This window comes from Spermophilus citellus (assembly GCF_964194105.1).
Source record: "Spermophilus citellus genome assembly, chromosome: 10".
NCBI lineage: Eukaryota > Metazoa > Chordata > Mammalia > Rodentia > Sciuridae > Spermophilus > Spermophilus citellus.
The window spans coordinates 15,913,506-15,940,001 of NC_138197.1; positions in this window are offsets into that span (position 1 = coordinate 15,913,506).

Sequence of the window (26,496 nt, forward strand, 5' to 3'; positions counted from 1 at the left end):
ATTTCGTTCTTCTAGGTTAAACTGTTCGTTGGCAGTAACAGTTTTAATTTTTGGGTTTCACTCTGTTTTCTTCTATATGGATATATGTAGTTGAAAGTCTATTTTACACACGGTATGTGCTAGCTAGCTCTTTGAAACTTGACACAATAAAGTAGTTCCACGTTCTATCTCTATGGTTTGTTTCCTATTGATGTAGCCCGAAGCAGAGACTGGCTTAAATCACTTTCATTGAAAGGGGTTGCCAAGCTTCCAAAAAACTTCGCGTTTCCTGAAATCTCAGCACACATTTTTTAACCCAATCTTGATGACACATTCAGATAATGATCAGTCCCCAATCCCACTTGTCTCAACAAATTTCGTTCTTCTAGCTAAAACCGTTCGTTGGCAGTAACAGTTTTAATTTTTAGGTTTCACTCTGTTTTCTCCTATACAGATAAATGTAATTGGAACTCTAAATCAAACACGGTTTGCGCTAGCTCTTTGAAACATGATACAATAAAGTAGTTCCAAGTTCTATCTCTATGGTTTGTTTCCTATTGATTTAGACCTAAGCAGAGACTGGCACAAATCACTTTAAAGAAAGTGGTTGCCAAGCTTCCAAAAAACTACGAGTTTCCTGAAATCTCATCACACATTTTTTCACCCAATCTTGATGACACTTTCAGATATGGATTAATACCCCAATCCCACTTGGCTCACCAAATTTCCTTCTTCTAGGTTAAACTGTTCATTGGCAGTAACTGTTTTAATTTTTAGGTTTCACTCTGTTTTCTCCTATATGGATACATGTAGTTGGAACTCTAAATCAAACACAGTTTGTGCTAGCTCTTTGAAACTTGACACAATAAAGTAGTTCCCAGTTCTGTCTCTATGGTTTGTTTAATATTGATGTAGCCATAAGCAGAGACTGGCGCAATCACTTTCATGGAAAGGGTTTGCCAAGCTTCCAAAAACTACAATTTTCCTAATATCTAAGCACACATTTTTTCACCCAATCTTGATGACACTTTAAGATATGGATCAGTACCCCAATCCCACTTGGCTCACCAAATTTCCTTCTTCTGGGTTAAACCGTTCATTGGCAGTAACTGTTTTAATTTTTAGGTTTCACTCTGTTTTCTCCGATATGGATACATGTAGTTGGAACACTAAATCAAACACGGTTTGTGCTAGCTCTTTGAAACTTGACACAATAAAGTAGTGCCCAGTTCTGTCTCTATGGTTTGTTTCTTATTAATGTAGCCATAAGCAGAGACTGGCGCAAATCACTTTCATGGAAAGGGGTTGCCAAGCTTCCAAAAACTACAAGTTTCCTAAAATCTAAGCACACATTTTTTCACCCAATCGTGATGACACTTTCAGGTAATGATCAGTACGCCAATCCCAATTGGCTCACCAAATTTCGTTCTTCTATGTTATACCGTTCGTTTGCCGTAACAGTTTTAATTTTTCGGTTTCACTCTGTTTTCTCCTATATGGATACATTTAGTTGGAACTCTAAATCAAACACGGTTTGTGCTAGCTCTTTGAAACTTGACACAATAAAGTAGTTCCAAGTTCTATCTATATTGTTTGTTTCCTATTGATGTAGCCCTAAGCAGAAACTGGCACAAATCACTTTCATGAAAAGGGGTTGCCAACTTCCAAAAAACTACGAGTTTCCTGAAATCTCAGCACACATTTTTTCACCCAATCTTGATGACACTTTCAGGTAATGATCAGTACCCCAATCCCACTTGGCTCACCAAATATAGTTCTTCTAGTTTAAACCGTTGGTTGGCAGTAACAGTTTTAATTTTTAGGTTTCACTCTGTTTTCTCCTATACGGATACATGTAGTTGGAACTCTAAATCAAACACGGTTTGTGCTATCTCTTTGAAACTTGACACAATAAAGTAGTTCCAAATTCTATCTCTATGGTTTGTTTCCTAATGATGTAGCCCTAAGCAGATTGGCGCAAATCACTTTCATGGAAAAAGGTTGCCAAGCTTCCAAAAAACTACGAGTTTCCAGTAATCTCAGCACACATTTTTTCACCCAATCTTAATGACACTTTCAGGTAATGATCAGGACCCCAATCCCACTTGGCTCACCAAATTTCCTTCTTCTAGGTTAAACCGTAGGTTGGCAGTAACTGTTTTAATTTTTAGGTTTCACTCTCTTTTCTCCTATAGGGATACATGTAGTTGGAACTCTAAATCAAACACGGTTTGTGCTAGCTCTTTGAAACTTGACACAATAATGTAGTTCCAAGTTCTATCTTTATGATTTGTTTCCTATTGATGTAGCCCTAAGCAGAGACTGGCGCAAATCACTTTCATGGAAGGGATTGCCAACCTTCCAAAAACCTACGAGTTTCCTGAAATCTCAGCACACATTATTTCACCCAATCTTGATGACACTTTCAGGTAATGATCAGTACCCCAATCTCAATTGGCTCACCATATTTCGTTCTTCTATGTTAAACCATTCGTTTGCAGTAACAGTTTTGATTTTTAGCTTTCAAGCTGTTTTCTCCTATATGGATACATGTAGTTGGAACTCTAAATCAAACACGGTTTGTGCTAGCTCTTTGAAACTTGACACAATAAAGAAGTTCCCAGTTCTGTCTCTATGGTTTGTTTCCTATTGATATAGCCCTAAGCATAGACTGGCGCAAATCACTTTCATGGAAAGGGGTTGCCAAGCTTCCAAAAAACTACGAGTTTCCTGAAATCTCAGCAAACATTTTTTCACCCAATCTTGATGGCACTTTCAGGTATTGATCAGTACCCCAATTCCACTTGGCTCACGAAATTTCCTTCTTCTAGGTTAAACCGTTCGTTGGCAGTAACAGTTTTAATTTTTAGGTTTCACTCTGTTTTCTCCTATATGGATACATGTAGTTGGAACTCTAAATGAAACACGGTTTGTGCTAGCTATTTGAAACTTCACACAATAAAATTTTTCCAAGTTCTATCTCTATGGTTTTTTTCCTATTGATATATCCCTAAGCAGAGACTGGCACAAATCTCTTTCATGGAAAAAAGTTGCCAAGCTTCCAAAAACTACAAGATTCCTGAAATCTAAGCACACATTTTTTCACCCAAACTTGATGACACTTTCAGGTAATGATCAGCACCCCAATCCCACATGGCTCACCAAATTTTGTTCTTCTAGGTTAAACCGTTCTTGGCAGTAACAGTTTTAATTTTTAGGTTTCACTCTGTTTTGTCCTATATGGATACATGTAGTTGGAACTCTAATTCAAACACGGTTTGTGCTAGCTCTTTGAAACTTGACACAATAAAGTAGTTCCAAGTTCTATCTCTATGGTTTGTTTCCTATTGATGTAGCCCATACAGAGACTGGCGCAAATCTCTTTCATGGAAAAGGGTTGCCAAGCTTCCAAAAATCTACGAGTTTCCTGAAATCTCAGCACACATTTTTTCAACCAATTTTGATGACACTTTCAGGTAATGATCAGTACCCCAATACCACTTGGATCACCAAATTTCGTTCTTGTAGGTTAAACCGTTCGTTGGCAGTAACAGTTTTAATTTTTAGTTTTCACTCTGTTTTCTCCTATATGGATACATATCTTCGGAACACTAAATTAAACATGGTTTGTGCTAGCTCTTTGAAACTTGACACAATAAAGTAGTTCCAAGTTCTAACTCTATGGTTTGTTTCCTATTGATGCAGCCCTAAGCAGAGACTGGCACACATCACTTTCATGGAAAGGGGTTGCCAAGCTTCCAAAAAACTACGAGTTTCCTGAAATCTCAGCACAAATTTTTTCAACCAATCTTGATGACACTTTCAGGTAATGATCAGTACCCCAATCCTACTTGGCTCACCAAATTTCGTTCTTCTATGTTAAAACGTTCGTTTGCAGTAACAGTTTTAATTTTTAGTTTTCACTCTGTTTTCTCCTATATTGATACATTTAGTAGGAACTCTAAATCAAACACGGTTTGTGCTAGCTCTTTGAAACTTGACACAATAAAGTAGTTCCAAGTCCTATCTCTATGATTTGTTTCCTATTGATGTAGCCCTAAGAGAAGACTGGCGCAAATCACTTTCATGGAAAGGGGTTTCCCAGCTTACAAAAACTACGATTTTCCTGAAATCTCAGCACATATTTTTTCACCCAAACTTGATGACACTTTCAGGTAATGATCAGTACCCCAATCCCACCTGGCTCACCAAATTTTGTTCTTCTAGGTTAAACCGTTCATTTGCAGTAACAGTTTTAATTTTTAGGTTTCATTCAGTTTTCTCCTATATGGATACATGTAGTTGGAACTCTACATCAAACACGGTTTGTGCTAGCTCTTTGAAACTTCACACAATAAAGTAGTTCCAAGTTATATCTCTATGGTTTTGTTCCTATTGATGTAGCCCTAAGCAGAGACTCGCGCCAATCACTTTCATGGAAAGGGGTTGCCAAGCTTCCAAAAATCTACGAGTTTCCTGAAATCTCAGCACACATTTTTTCACCTAAATTTGATGACACTTTCAGGTAATGATCAGTACCCCAATCCCACTTGGCTACCAAATTTCGTTCTTCTAGGTTAAACCGTTCGTTGGCAGTAACAGTTTAAATTTTTAGGTTTCACTCTGTTTTCTCCTATATGGATACATGTAGTTGGAACTCTAAATCAAACACTGTTTGTGCTAGCTCTTTGAAACTTGACACAATAAAGTAGTTCCAAGTTCTATCTCTATGGTTTATTTCCTATTGATGTAGCCCTGAGCAGAGATTGGCTCAAATCACTTTCATGGTAAGGGGTTGCCAAGCTTCCAAAAAACTACGAGTTTCCTGAAATCACAGCACACATTTTTTCACCCAATCTTGATGACACTTTCAGGTAATTATCAGTACCCCAATCCCACTTGGCTACCAAATTTCCTTCTTCTAGGTTAAACCGTTCGTTGGCAGTAACAGTTTTAATTTTTAGGTTTCACTCTGTTTTCTCCTATGTGGATACACGTAGTTGGAACTCTAAATCAAACAAGGTTTGTGCTAGCTCTTTAAAACTTGACACAATAAAGTAGTTCCAAGTTCCATCTCTATGGTTTGTTTCCTCTTGAGGTAGCCCTAAGCAAAGACTGGCGCAAATCCCTTTCATGGACAGGGGTTGCCAAGCTTCCAAAAAACTACGAGTTTCCTGAAATCTCAGCACACATTTTTTCAAGCAATGTTCATGACACTTTCAGATAATGATCAGCACCCCAATCCCACTTGGCTACCAAATTTCCTTCTTATAGGTTAAACCGTTCGTTGGCAGTAACAGTTTTAATTTTTAGGTTTCACTCTGTTTTCTCCTATAGGGATACATGTATTTGGAACTCTAAATCAAACACGGTTTGTGCTAGCTCTTTGAAACTTGACACAATAAAGTAGTTCCAAGTTCTATCTCTATGGTTTGTTTCCTATTGATGTAGCCCATACAGAGACTGGCGCAAATCTCTTTCATGGAAAAGGGTTGCCAAGCTTCCAAAAACTACGAGTTTCCTGAAATCTCAGCACACATTTTTTCACCCAATTTGATGACACTTTCACATAATGATCAGTACCCCAATCCCACTTGGCTCACCAAATTTTGTTCTTCTAGGTTAAAACGTTCGTTGGCAGTAATAGTTTTAATTTTTAGGTTTCACTCTGTTTTGTCCTATATGGATACATGTAGTTGGAACTCTAAATCAAACACGGTTTGTGCTAGCTCTTTGAAACTTGACACAATAAAATATTTCCAAGTTCTATCTCTATGGTTTGTTTCCTATTGATGTACCCCTAAGCAGAGACTGACACAAATCACTTTAATGGAAAGAGGTTGCCAAGCTTCCAAAAAACTACGAGTTTCCTGAAAAAACAGCACACATTTTTTCACCCAATCTTGATGACACTTTCAGGTAATTATCAGTACCCAAATCCCACTTGGCTACCAAATTTCCTTCTTCTAGGTTAAACCGTTCGTTGGCAGTAACAGTTTTAATTTTTAGGTTTCACTCTGTTTTCTCCTATATGGATACACGTAGTTGGAACTCTAAATCAAACACAGTTTGTGCTAGCTCTTTAAAACTTGACACAATAAAGCAGTTCCAAGTTCTATCTCTATGGTTTGTTTCCTCTTGAGGTAGCCCTAAGCAAAGACTGGCGCAAATCACTTTCATGGAAAGGGGGTGCCAAGCTTACAAAAAACTACGAGTTTCCTGAAATCTCAGCACACATTTTTTCACCCAATCTTGATGACACTTTCAGGTAATGATCAGCACCCCAATCCCACTTTGCTCACCAAATTTCCTTCTTCTAGGTTAAACAGTTCTTGGCAGTAACAGTTTTAATTTTTACGTTTCACTCTGTTTTGTCCTATATGGATACATGTAGTTGGAACTCTAATTCAAACACGGTTTGTGCTAGCTCGTTGAAACTTGACACAGTTAAATAGTTCCAAGTTCTATCTCTATGCTTTGTTTCCTATTGATGTAGCCCTAAGCAGAGACTGGCACCAATCACTTTTTTGGAAAGGGGTTGCCAAACTTCAAAAAATCTACGAGTTTCCTGAAATGTCAGCACACATGTTTTCAACCAATTTTGATGACACTTTCAGGTAATGATTAGTACCCCAATACCACTTGGATCACCAAATTTTGTTATTCTACGTTAAACCGTTCATTGGCAGTAACTGTTTTAATTTTTAGTTTTCACTCTGTTTTCTCCTTTAGGGATACATGTAGTTGGAACTCTAAATCAAACACGGTTTGTGCTGGCTCTTTGAAACTTGACACAATAAAGTAGTTCCAAGTTCTATCTCCATTGTTTGTTTCGTATTTATGTAGCCCTAAGCAGAGACTGGCACAAATCACTTTCATGGAAAGTGTTGCCAAGCTTCCAAAAAAGTACGAGTTTCCTGAAATTTCAGCACACATTTTTTCACCCAATCTTGATGACAATTTCAGGTAATGATCATAACCCAAATCCCACTTGGCTCACCAAATTTTGTTCTTCAAGGTTAAACCGTTTGTTGGCAGTAACAGTTTTAATTTTTAGGTTTCACTCTGTTTTCTCCTATAGGGATACATGTAGTTGGAACACTAAATCAAACACGGTTTGTGCTAGCTCTTTGAAACTTGACACAGTAAAATATTTCCAAGTTCTATCTCTGTGGATTGTTTCCTATTGACGTAGCCCTAAGAAGATACTGGCACCAATCTCTTTCATGGTAAGGGGTTGCCAAGCTTCCAAAAACTACGAGTTTCCTGAAATCTCAGCACAAATTTTTTCACCCAGTCTTGATGAAACTTTCAGCTAATGTACCCCAATCCCACTTGGCTCACCAAATTTCGTTCTTCAAGGTTAAACCGTTCGTTGGCAGTAACAGTTTTAATATTTAGGTTTCACTCTGTTTTCTCCTATATGGATACATGTCTTTCGAACTCTAAATCAATCACGGTTTGTGCTAGCTCCTTGAAACGTGACACAATAAAGTAGTTCCAAGTTCTATCTCTATGGTTTGTTTTCTATTGTTGTAGCCCTAAGCAGAGACTGGCTCAAATCACTTTCATGGAAAGGGGTTGCCAAGCTTCCAAAAAACTACGAGTTTCCTGAAATCTCAGCAAACATTTTTTCACCCAATCTTAATGACACTTTCAGGTAATGATCAGTACCCCGATCCCACTTGCCAAACCAAATTTCGTTCTTCTAAGTTAAACCGTTCGTTGGCAGTAACAGTTTTAATTTTTAGCTTTCACTTGTTTTCTCCTATATGGGTACATGTATTTGGAACTCTAAATCAAACACGGTTTGTGCTAGCTCTTTGAAACTTGACACAATAAGGTAGTTCCAAGTCCTATCTCTATGATTTGTTTCCTATTGATGTAGCCCTAAGAGAAGACTGGCGCAAATCACTTTCATGGAAAGGGGTTGCCCAGCTTCCAAAAAATTACGAGTTTCCTGAAATCTCAGCAAACACTTTTTCACCCAATCTTGATGACACTTTCAGGTAATGATCAGTACCCCAATCCCACCTGGCTCACCAAATTTTGTTCTTCTAGGTTAAACCGTTCATTTGCAGTAACAGTTTTAATTTTTAGGTTTCATTCTGTTTTCTCCTATATGGATACATGTAGTTGGAACTCTACATCAAACACGGTTTGTGCTAGCTATTTGAAACTTCACACAATAAAGTAGTTCCAAGTTATATCTCTATGGTTTTGTTCCTATTGATGTAGCCCTACGCAGAGACTGGCGCCAATCACTTTCATGGAAAGGGGTTGCCAAGCTTCCAAAAATCTACGAGTTTCCTGAAATCTCAGCACACATTTTTTCACCAAAATTTGATGACACTTTCAGGTAATGATCAGTACCCCAATCCCACTTGGCTACCAAACTTCGTTCTTCAAGATTAAACCGTTCGTTGGCAGTAACAGTTTAAATTTTTAGGTTTCACTCTGTTTTCTCCTATATGGATACATGTAGTTGGAACTCTAAATCAAACACGGTTTGTGCTAGCTCTTTGAAACTTGACACAATAAAGTAGTTCCAAGTTCTGTCTCTATGGTTTATTTCCTATTGATGTAGCCCTAAGCAGAGACTGGCACAAATCACTTTAATGGAAAGGGGTTGCCAAGCTTCCAAAAAACTACGAGTTTCCTGAAATCACAGCACACATTTTTTCACCCAATCTTGATGACACTTTCAGGTAATTATTAGTACCCCAATCCCACTTGGCTACCAAATTTCCTTCTTCTAGGTTAAACCGTTCGTTGGCAGTAACAGTTTTAATTTTTAGGTTTCACTCTCTTTTCTCCTATATGGATACACGTAGTTGGAACTCTAAATCAAACACAGTTTGTGCTAGCTCTTTAAAACATGACACAATAAAGTAGTTCCAAGTTATATCTTTATGGTTTGTTTCCTCTTGAGGTAGCCCTAAGCAAAGACTGGCCCAAATCACTTTCATGGAAAGGGGTTGCCAAGCATCCAAAAAACTATGAGTTTCCTGAAATCTCAGCAAACATTTTTTCACCCAATCTTGATGACACTTTCAGGTAATGATCAGTACTCCAATCCCACTGGCGTCACCAAATTTCCTTCTTCTAGGTTAAACCGTTCGTTGGCAGTAACAGTTTTAATTTTTAGGTTTCACTCTGTTTTCTCCTATATGGATACATATCTTCGAAACACTAAATTAAACATGGTTTGTGCTAGCTCTTTGAAACTTGACAGAATAAAGTAGTTCCAAGTTCTAACTCTATGGTTTGTTTCCTATTGATGCAGCGCTAAGCAGAGACTGGCACACGTCACTTTCATGGAAAGGGGTTGCCAAGCTTCCAAAAAACTACGAGTTTCCTGAAATCTCAGCATACATTTTTTCACCCAATCTTGATGACACTTTCAGGTAATGATCAGTACCCCAATCCTACTTGGCTCACCGAATTTTGTTCTTCTATGATAAAACGTTCGTTTGCAGTAACAGTTTTAATTTTTAGGTTTCACTCTGTTTTCTCTTATATGGATACATTTAGTTGGAACTCTAAATCAAACACGGTTTGTGCTAGCTCTTTAAAACTTGACACAGCAAAGTAGTTCCAATTTCTGTCTCTATTGTTTGTTTCCTATTGATGTAGCCATAAGCAGAGACTGGCGCAAATCAGTTTCATGGAAAGGGGTTGCCAAGCTTCCAAAAAACTACGAGATTCCTGAAATCTCAGCACACATTTTTTCGCCCAATCTTGATGACACGTTCAGATAATTATCAGTACCCGAATCTCACTTGCCTCACCAAATTTCTTTCTTCTACGTTACACCGGTCGTTTGCAGTAACTGTTCTAATTTTTAAGTTTCACTCTGTTTTTTCCTATAGGGATACATGTAGTTGGAACTCTAAATCAAACACAGTTTGTGCTACCTCCTTGAAACTTGACACAATAAAGTAGTTCCAAAATCTCTCTCTATGGTTTGTTTCCTATTGATGTAACCCTAAGCTGAGACTGGCACAAATCACTTTCATGGAAAGGGATTGCCAAGCTTCCAAAAAACTACGAGTTAACTGAAATCTCAGCACACATTTTTTCACCCAATCTTAATGACACTTTTTGGTAATGATCACTACCCCAATCCCACTTGCCTCACCAAATTTTGTTCTTCTAGTTTAAACCGTTCGTTGACAGTAACTGTTTTAATTTTTAGGTTTCACTCTGTTTTCTCCTATATGGATACATGTAGTTGGAACTCTAAATCAAACACGGTTTATGCTAGCTCTTTGAAACTTGACACAATAAAGTAGTTCCATGTTCTATCACTATGGTTTGATTCCTATTGATGTAGCCCTAAGCAGAGAGTGGCGCAAATCACTTTCATTGAAAGGGGTTGCCAAGCTTCCCAAAACTACGAGTTTCCTGAAATCTCAGCAAACATTTTTTCATCCAATCTTGATGACACTTTCAGGTAATGATCAGTACCCCAAACCCACTTGGCTCACCAAATTTTGTTTTTCTATGTTAAACCGTTCACTGGCAGTAAGTTTTAATTTTTAGGTTTCACTCTGTTTTCTCCCATAGGGATACATGTAGTTGGAACTCTAAATCAAACAGGGTTTGGGCTAGTTCTTTGAAACTTGAAACAATAAAGTAGTTCCAAGTTCTATCTCTATGGTTTGTATCCTATTGATGTAGCCCGAAGCAGAGAGTGGCGCAAATCACTTTCATTGAAAGGGGTTGCCAAGCTTCCCAAAACTACGAGTTTCCTGAAATCTCAGCAAACATTTTTTCATCCAATCTTGATGACACTTTCAGGTAATGTACCCAAAACCCACTTGGCTCACCAAATTTCGTTCTTCTAGTTTAAACCGTTCGTTGGCAGTAACAGTTTTAGTTTTTAGGTTTCACTCTGTTTTCTCATATATGGATACATGTAGTTGGAACTCTAAATCATACACGGATTGTGCTAGCTCTTTGAAACTTGACACAATAAAGTAGTTCCAAGTTCTATCTCTATTGTTTGATTCCTATAGATGTAGCCCTAAGCAGAGACTGGCGCAAATCACTTTCATGGAAAGGGGTTGCCAAGCTTCCAAAAAACTACGAGTTGCCTGAAATCTCCGCACACATTTTTTCACCCAATCTTGATGACACATTCAGGTAATGATCAGAACCCCATTCCAACTTGGCTCACCAAATTTCGTTCTTCTAGGTGAAACAGTTCTTTGGCAGTAACAGTTTTAATTTTTAGGTTTCACTCTGTTTTCTCCTATACGGATACATGTAGTTGAAACTCTAAATCAAACACGGTTTGTGCTAGCTCTTTGAAACCTGACACAATAAAGTAGTTCCACGTTCTATCTGTATGGGTTGTTTCCTATTGATGTAGCCCTAAGCAGAGACTGGCACAAATCACTTTCATGGAAAGGGGTTGCCAAGCTTCCAAAAAATTAGGAATTTCCTAAAATCTCAGCACACATTTTTTCACCCAATCTTGATGACACTTTCAGGTAATGATCAGTACCCCAATCTCACTTGCCTCTCCAAATTTCGTTCTTCTAGGTTAAACCGTTCGTTGGCAGTAACAGTTTTAATTTTTAGGTTTCACTCTGTTTTCTCCTATATGGATACCTGTAGTTGGAACTCTAAATCAAACACGGTTTGTGCTAGCTCTTTGAAACTTAACACAATAAAGTAGTTCCAAGTTCTATTTCTATGGTTTGATTCCTATTGATGTAGCCCTAAGCAGAGACTGGCGCAAATCACTTTCATGGAAAGGGGTTGCCAAGCTTCCAAAAAATTACGAGTTGCCTGAAATCTCCGCACACATTTTTTCATCCAATCTTGATGACACTTTCAGTTAATGATCAGTACCCCAAACCCACTTGGGTCACCAAATTTCGTTTTTCTATGTTAAACCATTCACTGGCAGTAAGTTTCAATTTTTAGGTTTCACTCTGTTTTCTCCCATATGGATACATGTAGTTGGAACTCTATATCAAACAGGGTTTGGGCTAGTTCTTTTAAACTTGACACAATAAAGTAGTTCCAAGTTCTATCTCTACGGTTTGTATCCTATTGATGTAGCCCTAAGCAGAGTTTGGCGCAAATCACTTTCATGGAAAGGGGTTGCCAAGCTTCCAAAAATCTACGAGTTTCCTGAAATCTCAGCAAACCTTTTTTCACCCAATCTTGATGACACTTTCAGGTAATGTACCCAAATCCCACTTGGCTCACCAAATTTCGTTCTTCTAGGTTAAACCGTTCGTTGGCAGTAACAGTTTTAATTTTTAGGTTTCACTCTGTTTTCTCATATATGGATACATGTAGTTGGAACTCTAAATCAAAAACGGTGTTTGCTAGCTCTTTGAAACTTGACACAATAAAGTAGTTCCAAGTTCTATCTCTATGGTTTGATTCCTATTGATGTAGCCCTAAGCAGAGACTGGCGCAAATCACTTTCATGGAAAGGGATTGCCAAGCTTCCAAAAAACTACGAGTTGCCTGAAATCTCAGCACACATTTTTTCACCCAATCTTGATGATACATTCAGGTAATGATCAGAACCCCAATCCCACTTGGCTCACCAAATTTCGTTCTTCTAGGTTAAACAGTTCTTTGGCAGTAACAGTTTTAATTTTTAGGTTTCACTCTGTTTTCTCCTATACGGATACATGTACTTGGAACTCTAAATCAAACACGGTTGGTGCTAGCTCTTTGAAACTTGACACAATAAAGTAGTTCGGAGTTCTCTCTCTATGGTTTGTTTCCTATTGAGGTAGCCCGAAGCAGAGAGTGGCGCAAATCACTTTCATGGAAAGGGGTTGCCAAGCTTCCAAAAACTACGAGTTTCCTGTAATTTCAGCACACATTTTTTCACCCAATCTTGATGACACTTTCAGTAATGATCAGTACCCCAATCCCACTTGGCTCACCAAATTTCGTTCTTCTAGGTTAAACCGTTCGTTGGCAGTAACAGTTTTAATTTTTAGATTTCTCTCTGTTTTCTAATATATGGATACATGTAGTTGGAACTCTAAATCAAACACGGTTTGTGCTAGCTCTTTGAAACTTGACACAATAAAGTTGTTCCAAGTTCTATCTCTAAGGTTTGGTTCCTATTGATGTAGCCCTAAGAAGAGACTGGCGCAAATCACGTTCATGTAAAGGGGTTGCCAAGGTTCCAAAAAACTACGAGTTGCCTGATATCTCCGGACACATTTTTTCACCCAATCTTGATGACATTTTCAGGTAATGATCACTACCCCAATATCACTTGGCTCACCAAATTTCGTTTTTCTAGGTTAAACCGTACACTGGCAGTAACAGTTTTAATTTTTAGGTTCACTCTGTTTTCTCCCATATGGATACATGTAGTTGGAACTCTAAATCAAACACGGTTTGTGCTAGCTCTTTGAAACTTGACACAATAAAGTAGTTCCAAGTTCTATCTCTATGGTTTGATTCCTATTGATGTAGCCCTAAGCAGAGACTGGCACAAATCACTTTCATGGAAAGGTTTTGCCAAGCTTCCAAAAAACTACGAGTTTCCTGAAATCTCAGCACACATTTTTTATCCCAATCTTGATGACACGTTCAGATAATGATCAGTACCCGAATCCCACATGCCTCACCAAATTTCGTTTCTAGGTTAAACCGTTCGTTTGCAGTAACAGTTTTAATTTTTAGCTTTCACTCTGTTTTCTCCTATATGGATACATGTAGTTGGAACTCTAAATCAAACACGGTTTGTGCTAGCTTTGAAACTTGACACAATAAAGTAGTTCCAAGTTCTATCTCTATGGTTTGTTTCCTATTGATGTAGCCCTAAGCAGAGACTGGAGCAAATCACTTTCATGGAAAGGGGTTGCCAAGCTTCGAAAAACCTACGAGTTTCCTGAAATCTCAGCACACATTTTTTCACCCAATCTTGATGACACTTTCAGGTAATGATCAGTACCCCAATCCCACTTGGCTCACCAAATTTCGTTCTTCAAGGTTAAACCGTTCGTTTGCAGTAACAGTGTACATTTTTAGGTTTCACTCTGTTTTCTCCTATATAAATACATGTAGGTGGAACTCTAAATCAAACACGGTTTGTGATAGCTCTTTGAAACTTGACACAATAAAGTAGTTTCAAGTTCTATCTCTACGGTTTGATTCCTATTGATGTAGCCCTAAGCAGAGACTGGCGCAAATCACTTTCATGGAAAGGGGTTGCCAAGTTTCCAAAAAACTACGAGTTGCCTGAAATCTCAGCACACATTTTTTCACCCAATCTTGTTGACACATTTTGGTAATGATCAGAACCCCAATCCCACTTGGCTCACCAAATTTCGTTCTTCTAGGTTAAACAGTTCTTTGGCAGTAACAGTTTTAATTTTTAGGTTTCACTCTGTTTTCTCCTATACGGACACATGTACTTGGAACTCTAAATCAAACACGGTTGGTGCTAGCTCTTTGAAACTTGACACAATAAAGTAGTTCGGAGTTCTCTCTCTATGGTTTGTTTCCTATTGAGGTAGCCTGAAGCAGAGAGTGGCGCAAATCACTTTCATGGAAAGGGGTTGCCAAGCTTCCAAAAACTACGAGTTTCCTGTAATTTCAGCACACATTTTTTCACCCAATCTTGATGACACTTTCAGTAATGATCAGTACCCCAATCCCACTTGGCTCACCAAATTTCGTTCTTCTAGGTTAAACCGTTCGTTGGCAATAACAGTTTTAATTTTTAGATTTCTCTCTGTTTTCTAATATATGGATACATGTAGTTGGAACTCTAAATCAAACACGGTTTGTGCTAGCTCTTTGAAACTTGACACAATAAAGTTGTTCCAAGTTCTATCTCTAAGGTTTGGTTCCTATTGATGTAGCCCTAAGAAGAGACTGGCGCAAATCACGTTCATGTAAAGGGGTTGCCAAGGTTCCAAAAAACTACGAGTTGCCTGAAATCTCCGGACACATTTTTTCACCCAATCTTGATGACATTTTCAGGTAATGATCACTACCCCAATCCCACTTGGCTCACCAAATTTCGTTTTTCTAGGTTAAACCGTACACTGGCAGTAACAGTTTTAATTTTTAGGTTCACTCTGTTTTCTCCCATATGGATACATGTAGTTGGAACTCTAAATCAAACACGGTTTGTGATAGCTTTTTGAAACTTGACACAATAAAGTAGTTCCAAGTTCTATCTCTATGGTGTGTATCCTATTGATGTAGCCCTAAGCAGAGACTGGCACAAATCACTTTCATGGAAAGGGGTTGCCAAGCTTCCAAAAATCTACGAGTTTCCTGAAATCTCAGCAAACATTTTTTCACCCAATCTTGATAACACTTTCAGGTAATGTACCCAAATCCCACTTGGCTCACCAAATTTCGTTCTTCTAGGTTAAACCGTTTGTTTGCAGTAACAGTTTTAATTTTTAGGTTTCACTCTGTTTTCTCCTATATGGATACATGTATTTGGAACTCTAAATCAAACACGGTTTGTGCTAGCTTTGAAACTTGACACAATAAAGTAGTTCCAAGTTCCATCTCTATGGTTTGTTTCCTATTGATGTAGCCCTAAGCAGAGACTGGAGCAAATCACTTACATGGAAAGGGGTTGCCAAGCTTCCAAAAAACTACGAGTTTCCTGAAATCTCAGCACATATTTTTTCACCCAAACTTGATGACACTTTCAGGTAATGATCAGTACCCCAATCCCACTTGGCTGACCAAATTTCGTTCTTCTAGGTGGAAACCGTTCGTTGGCAGTAACTGTTTTAATTTTTAGGTTTCACTCTGTTTTCTCCTATATGGATACATATAGTTGGAACTCCAAATCAAACACGGTTTGTGCTAGGTCTTTGAAACTTGACAAAATAAAGTAGTTCACAGTTCTATCTCTATGGGTTGTTTCCTATTGATGTAGCCCTAAGCAGAGACTGGCGCAAATCACTTTCATGGAAAGGGGTTGCCAAGCTTTCAAAAAACTACGAGTTTCCTGAAATCTCAGCTCACATTTTTTCACCCAATCTTGATGACACTTTCAGGTAATGATCAGTACCCAAATCCCACTTGGCTCACCAAATTTCCTTCTTCTAGGTTAAACCGTTGGTTGGCAGTAACAGTTTAAATTTTTAGGTTTCACTCTTATTTCTCGTATATGGATACATGTAGTTGGAACTCTAAATCATACACGGTTTGTGCTAGCTCTTTGATACTTGACACAATGAAGTAGTACGAATTTCTATGTCTATGGTTTGTTTCCTATTGATGTAGCCCTAAACAGAGACTGGCGCAAATCACTTTCATGGAAAGGGGTTGCCAAGCTTCTAAAAACTACAAGTTTCCTGAAAACTCAGCACACATTTTTTCACCCAATCTTGATGACACTTTCAGGTAATGATCAGTACCCCAATCCCACTTGGCTCACCAAATTTCGTTTTTCTAAGTTAAACCGTTCGATGGCAGTAACAGTTTTAATTTTTAGGTTTCACTCTGTTTTCTCCTATAGGGTTACATGTATTTGGAACTCTAAATCAAACACGGTTTGTGCTAGCTCTTTGAAACTTGACACAATAAAGTAGTTCCAAGTTCTATCACTATGGTTTGTTTCCTATTGATGTAGCCCTAAGCAGAGACTGGCGCAAATCACTTTCATGGAAAGGGGTTGCCAAGCTTCCAAAAAACTACGAGTTTCCTGATTCTCAGCACATATTTTTTCACCCAAACTTGATGACACTTTCAAGTAATGATCAGTACCCCAATCCCACTTGGCTCACCAAATTTTGTTCTTCTACGTTAAACCGTTCGTTGGCAGTAACTGTTTCAATTTTTAGTTTTCACTCTGTTTTCTCTTATAGGGATACATGTAGTTGGATCTCTAAATCATACACGGTTTTTGCTAGCTCTTTGAAACTTGACACAATAAAGTAGTTCCAAGTTCTATCTCTATGGTTTGTTTCGTATTGAAGTAGCCCTAAGCAGAGACTGGCGCAAATCACTTTCATGGAAAGGTGTTGCCAGGCTTCCAAAAAACTACGAGTTTCCTGAAATCTCAGCACACATTTTTTCACCCAATCATGATGACACTTTCACATAATGATCAGTACCCAAATCCCACTTGGCCTACCAAATTTCCTTCTTCTAGGTTATACCGTTCGTTGGCAGTAATAGTTTTAATTTTCACGTTTCACTCTGTTTTCTCCTATATGGTTACATATAGTTGGAACTCTAAATAAAACTTAGTTTGTGCTAGCTCTTTGAAACTTGACACAATAAGGTAGTCCAAGTTCTATCTCTATGGTTTGTTTCCTATTGAGGTAGCCCTAAGCAGAGACTAGCACAAATCACTTACAAGGAAAGGGGTTGCCAAGCTTCCACAAAACTACGAGTTTCCTGAAATCTCAGCACACATTTTTTCACCCAATCTAGGTGACACTTTCAGGTAATTATCAGAACCCCAATCCCACTTGTCTCACCAAATTTCTTTCTTCTAGGTTAAACCGTTCGTTGGCAGTAACAGTTTAAATTTTTAGGGTTCACTCTGTTTTCTCCTATAGGGATACATGTAGTTGGAACTCTAAATCAAACACGGTTTATGCTAGCTCTTTGAAACTTGACACAATAAAGGAGTTCCAAGTTCTAACTCTATGGTTTGTTTCCTATTATTGTAGCCCTAAGCAGAGTCTGGTGCAAATCACTTTCATGGAAAGGGGTTGCCAAGCTGCCACAAAACTACGAGTTTCCTGATATCCTAGCACACAATTTTTCACCCAATCTTTATGACACTTTCAGGAAAAGATCAGTACCCCAATCCTACTTGGCTCACCAAATTTCCTTCTTCTAGGTTAAACCATTCGTTGACAGTAACAGTTTTAATTTTTAGCTTTCACTCTGTTTTCTCCTATAGGGACACATGGAGTTGGAACTCTAAATCAAACACGGTTTGTGCTAGCTCTTTGAAACTTGACACAATAAAGTAGTTCCAAGTTCTATCTCTATGGTTTGTTTCCTATTTTTGTAGCCCTAAGAAGAGACTGGCACAAATCACTTTCATGGAAATGGGTTGCCAAGCTTCCAAAAAATTAAGAGTTTCCTGAAATCTCAGCACACATTTTTTCACCCAATCTTGATGACACTTTCAGGTAATGATCAGTACCCCAATCCCACTTGGCTCACCAAATTTCGTTATTCTAGGTTAAACCGTTCGTTGGCAGTAACTGTTTATATTTTTAGGTTTCACTCTGTTTTCTCCTATAGGGATACATATATATGGAACTCTAAATCAAACACGGTTAGTGCTAGCTCTTTGAAACTTGACACAATAAAGTAGTTCCAAATTCTATCACTATGGTTTGATTCCTGTTGATGTAGCCCTAAGCAGAGACTGGCACAAATCACTTTCATGGAAAGGGGTTGCCAAGCTTCCAAAAAACTACGAGTTTCCTGAAATCTCAGCACACATTTTTTCATCCAATCTTGATGACACTTTCAGGTAATGATCAGTACCCCAATCCCACTTGGCTTACAAAATTTCGTTCTTCTAGGTTAAACAGTTCGTTTGCAGTAAGAGTTTTAATTTTTAGGTTTCACTCTCTTTTCTCCTATATGGATACATGTAGTTGGAACTCTAAATCAAACACGGTTTGTGCTAGCTCTTTGAAATTTGACACAATAAAGTAGTTCCAAGTTCTATCTCTATGGTTTTTTTCCTATTGATGTATCCCTAAGCAGAGACTTGCGCAAATAACTTTCATGGAAAGTTTTTGCCAGGCTTCCAAAAACTACGCGTTTCCTGAAATCTCAGCACACAGTTTCTCACCCAATCTTGATGACACTTTCAGGTAATGATCAGTACCCCATTCCCACTTGACTCACCGTAGTTTGTTTTTCTAGGTTAAACTGTTCCTTGGCAGTAACTGTTTTAATTTTTAGGTTTCAATCTGTTTTCTCCTATAAGGATACATGTAGTTGGAACTCTAAATCAAACACGGTATGTGCTAGCTCTTTGAAACTTCACACAATAAAATAGTTCCAAGTCCTGTATCTATGGTGTGTTTCCTATTGATGTAGCCATAAGCAGAGACTGGCGCAAATGACTTTCATGGAAAGGGGTTGCCAAACTTCCAAAAAACTACGAGTTTCCTGAAATCTCAGCACATATTTTTTCAACCAATCTTGATGGCACTTTCACGTAATGATCAGTACCCCAATCCCACTTGGCTCACCATATTTCGTTCTTCTAGTTTAAACCGTTCGTTTGCAGTAACAGTTTTAATTTTTTGGTTTCACTCTGTTTTCTCCTATAGGGATACATGTAGTTGGAACTCTAAATCAAACACGGTTTGTGCTAGCTCTTTGAAACTTAACACAATAAATTAGTTCCAAGTTTTATCACTATGGTTGTTTCCTATTGATGTAGCCCTAAGCAGAGACTGGCGGAAATGACTTTCATGGAAAGGGGTTGCCAAGCTTCCGAAAAACTACGAGTTTCCTGAAACCTCAGCACACATTTTTTCACCCAGTCTTGATGACACTTTCAGGTAATGATCAGTACCCCAATCCCACTTGGCTCACCAAATTTCCTTCTTCTAGGTTAAACCGTTCGTTTGCAGTAACAGTTTTAATTTTTAGCTTTCAATCTCTTTTCTCCTATATGGATACATGTAGTTGGGACTCTAAATCAAACACGGTTTGTGCTAGCTCTTTGAAACTTTACACAATAAAGTAGTTCCAAGTCCTGTATATCTGGTGTGTTTCCTATTGATGTAGCCGTAAGCAGAGACTGGCGCAAATGACTTTCATGGAAAGGGGTTGCCAAGATTTCAAAAACTACGATTTCCTGAAATCTCAGCACACATTTTTTCACCCAATCTTGATGACACTTTCAGGTAATGATCAGTACCCCAATCCCACATGGCTCACCAAATTTCGTTCTTCTAGGTTAAACCGTTCGTTGCAGTAACAGCTTAAATTTTTAGGTTACACTCTGTTTTCTCCTATACGGATTCATTTAGTTGGAACTCTAAATCAAACACGGTTTGTGCTAGCTCTTTGAAACTTGACACAATAAAATAGTTCCAAGTTCTATCTCTATGGTTTGTTTCCTATTGATGTAGCCCTAAGCAGAGACTGGCGCAAATCAATTCCATGTTAAGGTGTTGCCAGGCTTCCAAAAAACTACGAGTTTCCTGAAATTCAGCAGACATTTTTTCACCCAATCTTGATGACACTTTCACATAATGATCAGTACCCCATTCCCACTTGGCTCACCAAATTTAGTTCGTCTAGGTTAAACCGTTCGTTGGCAGTAACTGTTTATATTTTTAGGTTTCACTCTGTTTTCTCCTATAGGGATACATATAGTTGGAACTCTAAATCAAACACAGTTAGTGCTAGCTCTTGGAAACTTGAGACAATAAAGTAGTTCCAAGTTCTATCTCTATGGTTTGTTTCCTATTGATGTATCCCTAAGCAGAGACTGACGCAAATCACTTTCATGGAAAGGGATTGCCAAGCTTCCAAACAACTACGAGTTTCCTGAAATCTCAGCACACATTTTTTCACCCAATCTTGATGACTCTTGCAGGTAATGATCAGTACCCAAATCCCACTTGGCTCCCAAAATTTCGTACTTCTAGGTTAAACCATTGGATGGCAGTAACAGTTTTAATTTTTAGGTTTCACTCTGTTTTCTCCTATAGGTCTACATGTAGTTGGAACTCTAAATCAAACACGGTTTGTGCTAGCTCTTTGAAGCTTGACAAAATATATTAGTTCCAAGTTCTATCTCTATGGTTTGTTCCCTATTCATGTAGCCCTAAGCAGACACTGGCGCAAATCACTTTCATGGAAAGTGGTTGCCAAGCTTCCAAAAAACTACGAGTTTCCTGAAATCTCAGCACACATTTTTTCACCCAATCTTGATGACACTTTCAGGTAATGATCAATACCCCAATCCCACTTGGCTCACCAAATTTCGTTCTTCTAGGTTAAACCGTTCATTGGCAGTTACTGTTTTAATTTTTAGTTTTCACTCTGTTTTCTCCTATATAGATACATGTAGTTGGAACTCTAATTCAAACATGGTTTGTGCTAGCTTTTTGAAACTTGACACAATAAAGTAGTTCCAAGTTCTATCACTATGGTTTGTTTCCTATTGCTGTAGCCCTTAGCAGAGACTGGCGCAAATCACTTTCATGGAAAGGGGTTGCCAAGCTTCCAAAAATTACGAATTTCCTGAAATCTCAGGACACATTTTTTCACCCAAACTTCATGACACTTTCAGATAATGATCAGTACCGAATCCCACTTGGCTCACCAAATTTCGTTCTTCTAGGTTAAACCATTTGTTGGCAGTAACAGTTTTAATTTTTAGATTTCACTCTGTTTTCTCCTATAGGATTACATATAGTTGGAACACTAAATCAAACACGGTTTGTGCTAGCTCTTTGAAATATGACACAATAAAGTAGTTCCAAGTCCAATATCTATGCTTTGATTCCTATTGATGTAGTCGTAAGCAGAGACTGGCGCAAATCACTTTCATGGAAAGGGGTTGCGAAGCTTCCAAAAAACTAAGAGTTTCCTGAAATCTCAGCACACATTTTTTCAACCAATCTTGATGACACTTTCAGATAATCATCAGTAGTACCCCAATCCCACTTGCCTCACCAAATTTCGTTCTTCTAGTTTAAACCGTTCCTTGGCAGTAACTGTTTTAATTTTTAGGTTTCACTCTGTTTTCTCCTATAGGGATACATGTAGTTGGAACTCTAAATCAAACACGGTTTGTGCTAGCTCTTTGAAACTTGACACAATAAAGTAGTTCCAAGTTCTATCTCTATGGTTTGTTTCCTATTGATGTAGCCCTAAGCAGAGACCGGCGCAAATGACTTTCATAGAAAGGGGTTGCCAAGCTTTCCAAAACTACGAGGTTCCTGAAATCTCAGCACACATTTTTTCACCCAATCTTGATGACACCTTCAGATAATGATCAGTACCCCAATCCCACTTGGCTCACCAAATTTCGTTTTTCTAAGTTAAACCGTTCGGTGGCAGTAACTGTTTTAATTTTTAGGTTTCACTCTGTTTTCTCCTATAGGGATACATGTATTTGAAACTCTAAATCAAACACGGTTTGTGCTAGTTCTTTGAAACTTGACAGAATAAAGTAGTTCCAAGTTCTATCTCTATGGTTTGTTTCCTATTGATGTAGCCCTAAGCAGAGACTGGTGCAAATCACTTTCATGGAAAGGTGTTGCCAAGCTTCCAAAAAACTACTAGTTTCCTGATTCTCAGCACACATTTTTTCACCCAATCTTCATGACACTTTCAGGTAATGATCAGTACCCCAATCCCACTTGGCTCACCAAATTTCGTTCTTCTAGGTTAAACCGTTCATTGGCAGTAACTGTTTCAATTTTTAGCTTTCACTCTGTTTTCTCCTATAGGGATGCATGTAGTTGGAACTCTAAATCAAACACAGTTTGTGCTAGCTCTTTGAAACTTGACACAATAAAGTAGTTCCAAGTTCTATCTCTATGGTTTGTTTCCTATTGATGTAGCCCTAAGCAGAGACCGGCGCAAATGACTTTCATAGAAAGGGGTTGCCAAGCTTCCCAAAACTACGAGTTTCCTGAAATCTCAGCACACATTTTTTCACCCAATCTTGATGACACCTTCAGATAATGATCAGTACCCCAATCCCACTTGGCTCACCAAATTTCGTTTTTCTAAGTTAAACCGTTCGGTTGCAGTAACTGTTTTAATTTTTAGGTTTCACTCTGTTTTCTCCTATAGGGATACATGTATTTGAAACTCTAAATCAAACACGGTTTGTGCTAGTTCTTTGAAACTTGACAGAATAAAGTAGTTCCAAGTTCTATCTCTATGGTTTGTTTCCTATTGATGTAGCCCTAAGCAGAGACTGGCGCAAATCACTTTCATGGAAAGGGGTTGCCAAGCTTCCAAAAAACTACGAGTTTCCTGATTCTCAGCACACATTTTTTCACCCAATCTTGATGACACTTTCAGGTAATGATCAGTACCCCAATCCCACTTGGCTCACCAAATTTCGTTCTTCTAGGTTAAACCGTTCATTGGCAGTAACTGTTTCAATTTTTAGCTTTCACTCTGTTTTGTCCTATAGGGATGCATGTAGTTGGAACTCTAAATCAAACACAGTTTGTGCTAGCTCTTTGAAACTTGACACAATAAAGTAGTTCCAAGTTATCTCTATGGTTTGTTTCCTATTGATGTAGCCCTAAGCAGAGACTGGCGCAAATCACATTCATGGAAAGGGGTTGCCATGCTTCCAAAAACTACAAGTTTTCTGAAATCTCAGCACACATTTTTTCACCAAACCTTGATGACACTTTCAGGTAATGATCAGTACCCAATCCCACTTGGCTCTCCAAGTTTCGTTCTTCTAGGTTAAACCGTTCGTTGGCCGTAACAGTTTTAATTTTTAGGTTACACTCTGTTTTCTCCTATAGGGATACATGTAGTTGGAAGTCTAAATCAAACTCGGTTTGTGCTAGCTCTTTGAAACTTGACACAGTAAAGTAGTTCCGAGTCCTATCTCTATGGTTTCTTTCCTATTGATGTAGCCCTAAGCAGAGACTGGCGCAAATCACTTTCATAGAAAGGGGTTGCCAAGCTTCCAAAAAACTACGAGTTTCCTGAAATCTCATCACAAAATTTTTCACCCAATCTGGATGACACTTTCAGGTAATGATCAGTACCCCAATCCCACTTGGCTCACCAAATTACGTTCTTCTATGTTAAACCGTTCGTTGGCAGTAACTGTTTAAATTTTTAGGTTTCACTCACTTTCTTCTATAGGAATCATGTAGTTGGAACAAAATCAAACACAGTTTGTGCTAGCTCTTTGAAACTTGACACAATAAAGTAATTCCAAGTTGTCTATTTATTGTTTGTTTCCTATTGATGTAGCCCTAAGCAGAGACTGGCGCAAATCACTTTCATAGAAAGGGGTTGCCAAGCTTCCAAAAAACTACGAGTTTCATGATTCTCAGCACACATTTTTTAACCCAATCTTGATGATACTTTCAAGTAATGATCAGTACCCCAATCCCACTTGGCTCACCAAATTTCGTTCTTCTAGGTTCAACCGTTCGTTTGCAGTAAAGTTTTAATTTTTAGGTTTCACTCTCTTTTCTCCTATATGGATACATGTAGTTGGAACTCTAAATCAAACACGGTTTGTGCTAGCTCTTTGAAACTTGACACAATACAGTAGTTCCAAGTTCTATCTCTATGGTTTGTTTCCTATTGATGTAGCCCTAAGCAGAGACTGGCGAAATAACTTTGAAGGATAGGGGTTGCCAAGCTTCCCAAAAACTACGAGGTTTCTGAAATCTCAGCACACATTTTTTCACCCAATCTTGATGACACTTTCAGGTAATGATCAGTACCCCAATCCCACTTGGGTCACCAAATTTCGTTCTTCTAGTTTAAACCGTTCGTTTGCAGTAAAGTTTTAATTTTTAGGTTTCACTCTCTTTTCTCCTATATGGATACATGTAGTTGGAACTCTAAATCAAACACGGTTTGTGCTAGCTCTTTGAAACTTGACACAATACAGTAGTTCCAAGTTCTATCTCTATGGTTTGTTTCCTATTGATGTAGCCCAAGCAGAGACTGGCACAAATCACATTAATGGATAGGGGTTGCCAAGCTTCCAAAAAACTACGAGTTTCCTGAAATCTCAGCACACATTTTTTCCCCAAACATGATGACACTGTCAGTTAATGATCAATACTTCAATCCCACTTGGCTCACCAAATTTCGTTCTTCTAGGTTAAACCGTTCGTTGGTAGTAACTGTTTTAGTTTTTAAGTTTCACTCTGTTTTCTCCATTAGGGATATATGTATTTGGAACTCCAAATCAAACACGGTTTGTGCTAGCTCTTTGAAACTTGACACAATAAAGTAGTTCCAAGTTGTCTATTTATTGTTTGTGTCCTATTGATGTAGCCCTAAGCAGAGACTGGCGCAAATCACTTTCAGGAACAGGGTTTGCCAAGCTTCCAAAAAACTACGAGTTTCCTGAAATCTCAGCACACATTTTTTCACCCAATCTTGATGACACGTTCAGGTAATGATCAGTACCCCAATCCCACTTGGCTCACCAAATTGTGTTCTTCTAGCTTAAACCGTTCTTTGGCAGTAACAGTTTTAATTTTTAGGTTTCACTCTGTTTTCTCCTATATGGATACATGTAGTTGGAACTCTAAATCAAACATGGTTTGGCTAGCTGTTTGAAACTTGACACAGTAAAATAGTTCCGTGTTCTATTATTATTGTTTGTTTCCTATTGATGTAGCCCTAAGCAGAGACTGGCAGCAATCACTTTCATGGAAATCGGTTGCCAAATTTCCAAAAAAACTATGAGTTAACTGAAATCTCAGCACACATTTTTTCACCCAATCTTGATGACTCTTTCATGTAATGATCAGTACCCCAATCCCACTTGGCTCACCAAATTTCGTTCTTCTAGGTTAATCCGTTCGTTGACAGTAACTGTTTTAATTTTTAGGTTTCACTCTGTTTTCTCCTATAGGGATACATGTAGTTGGAACTCTAAATCAAACACGGTTTGTGCTAGCTCTTTGAAATATGACACAATAAATTAGTTCCAAGTCCAATATCTATGCTTTGATTCCTATTGATGTAGTCGTAAGCAGAGACTGGCGCAAATCACTTTCATGGAAAGGGGTTGCCAAGCTTCCAAAAAACTACGAGTTTCCTGAAAACTCAGCACACATTTTTTCAACCAATCTTGATGACACTTTCAGATAATCATCAGTACCCCAATCCCACTTGCCTCTCCAAATTTCGTTCTTCTAGTTTAAACCGTTCCTTGGCAGTAACTGTTTTAATTTTTAGGTTTCACTCTGTTTTCTCCTATAGGGATACATGTAGTTGGAACTCTAAATCAAACACGGTTTGTGCTAGCTCTTTGAAACTTGACACAATAAAGTAGTTCCAAGTTCTATCTCTATGGTTTGTTTCCTATTGATGTAGCCCTAAGCAGAGACCGGCGCAAATGACTTTCATAGAAAGGGGTTGCCAATCTTCCCAAAACTACGAGGTTCCTGAAATCTCAGCACACATTTTTTCACGCAATCTTGATGACACCTTCAGATAATGATCAGTACCCCAATCCCACTTGGCTCACCAAATTTCGTTTTTCTAAGTTAAACCGTTCGGTGGCAGTAACTGTTTTAATTTTTAGGTTTCACTCTGTTTTCTCCTATAGGGATACATGTATTTGAAACTCTAAATCAAACACGGTTTGTGCTAGTTCTTTGAAACTTGACAGAATAAAGTAGTTCCAAGTTCTATCTCTATGATTTGTTTCCTATTGATGTAGCCCTAAGCAGAGACTGGCGCAAATCACTTTCATGGAAAGGGGTTGCCAAGCTTCCAAAAAACTACGAGTTTCCTGATTCTCAGCACACATTTTTTCACCCAATCTTGATGACACTTTCAGGTAATGATCAGTACCCCAAT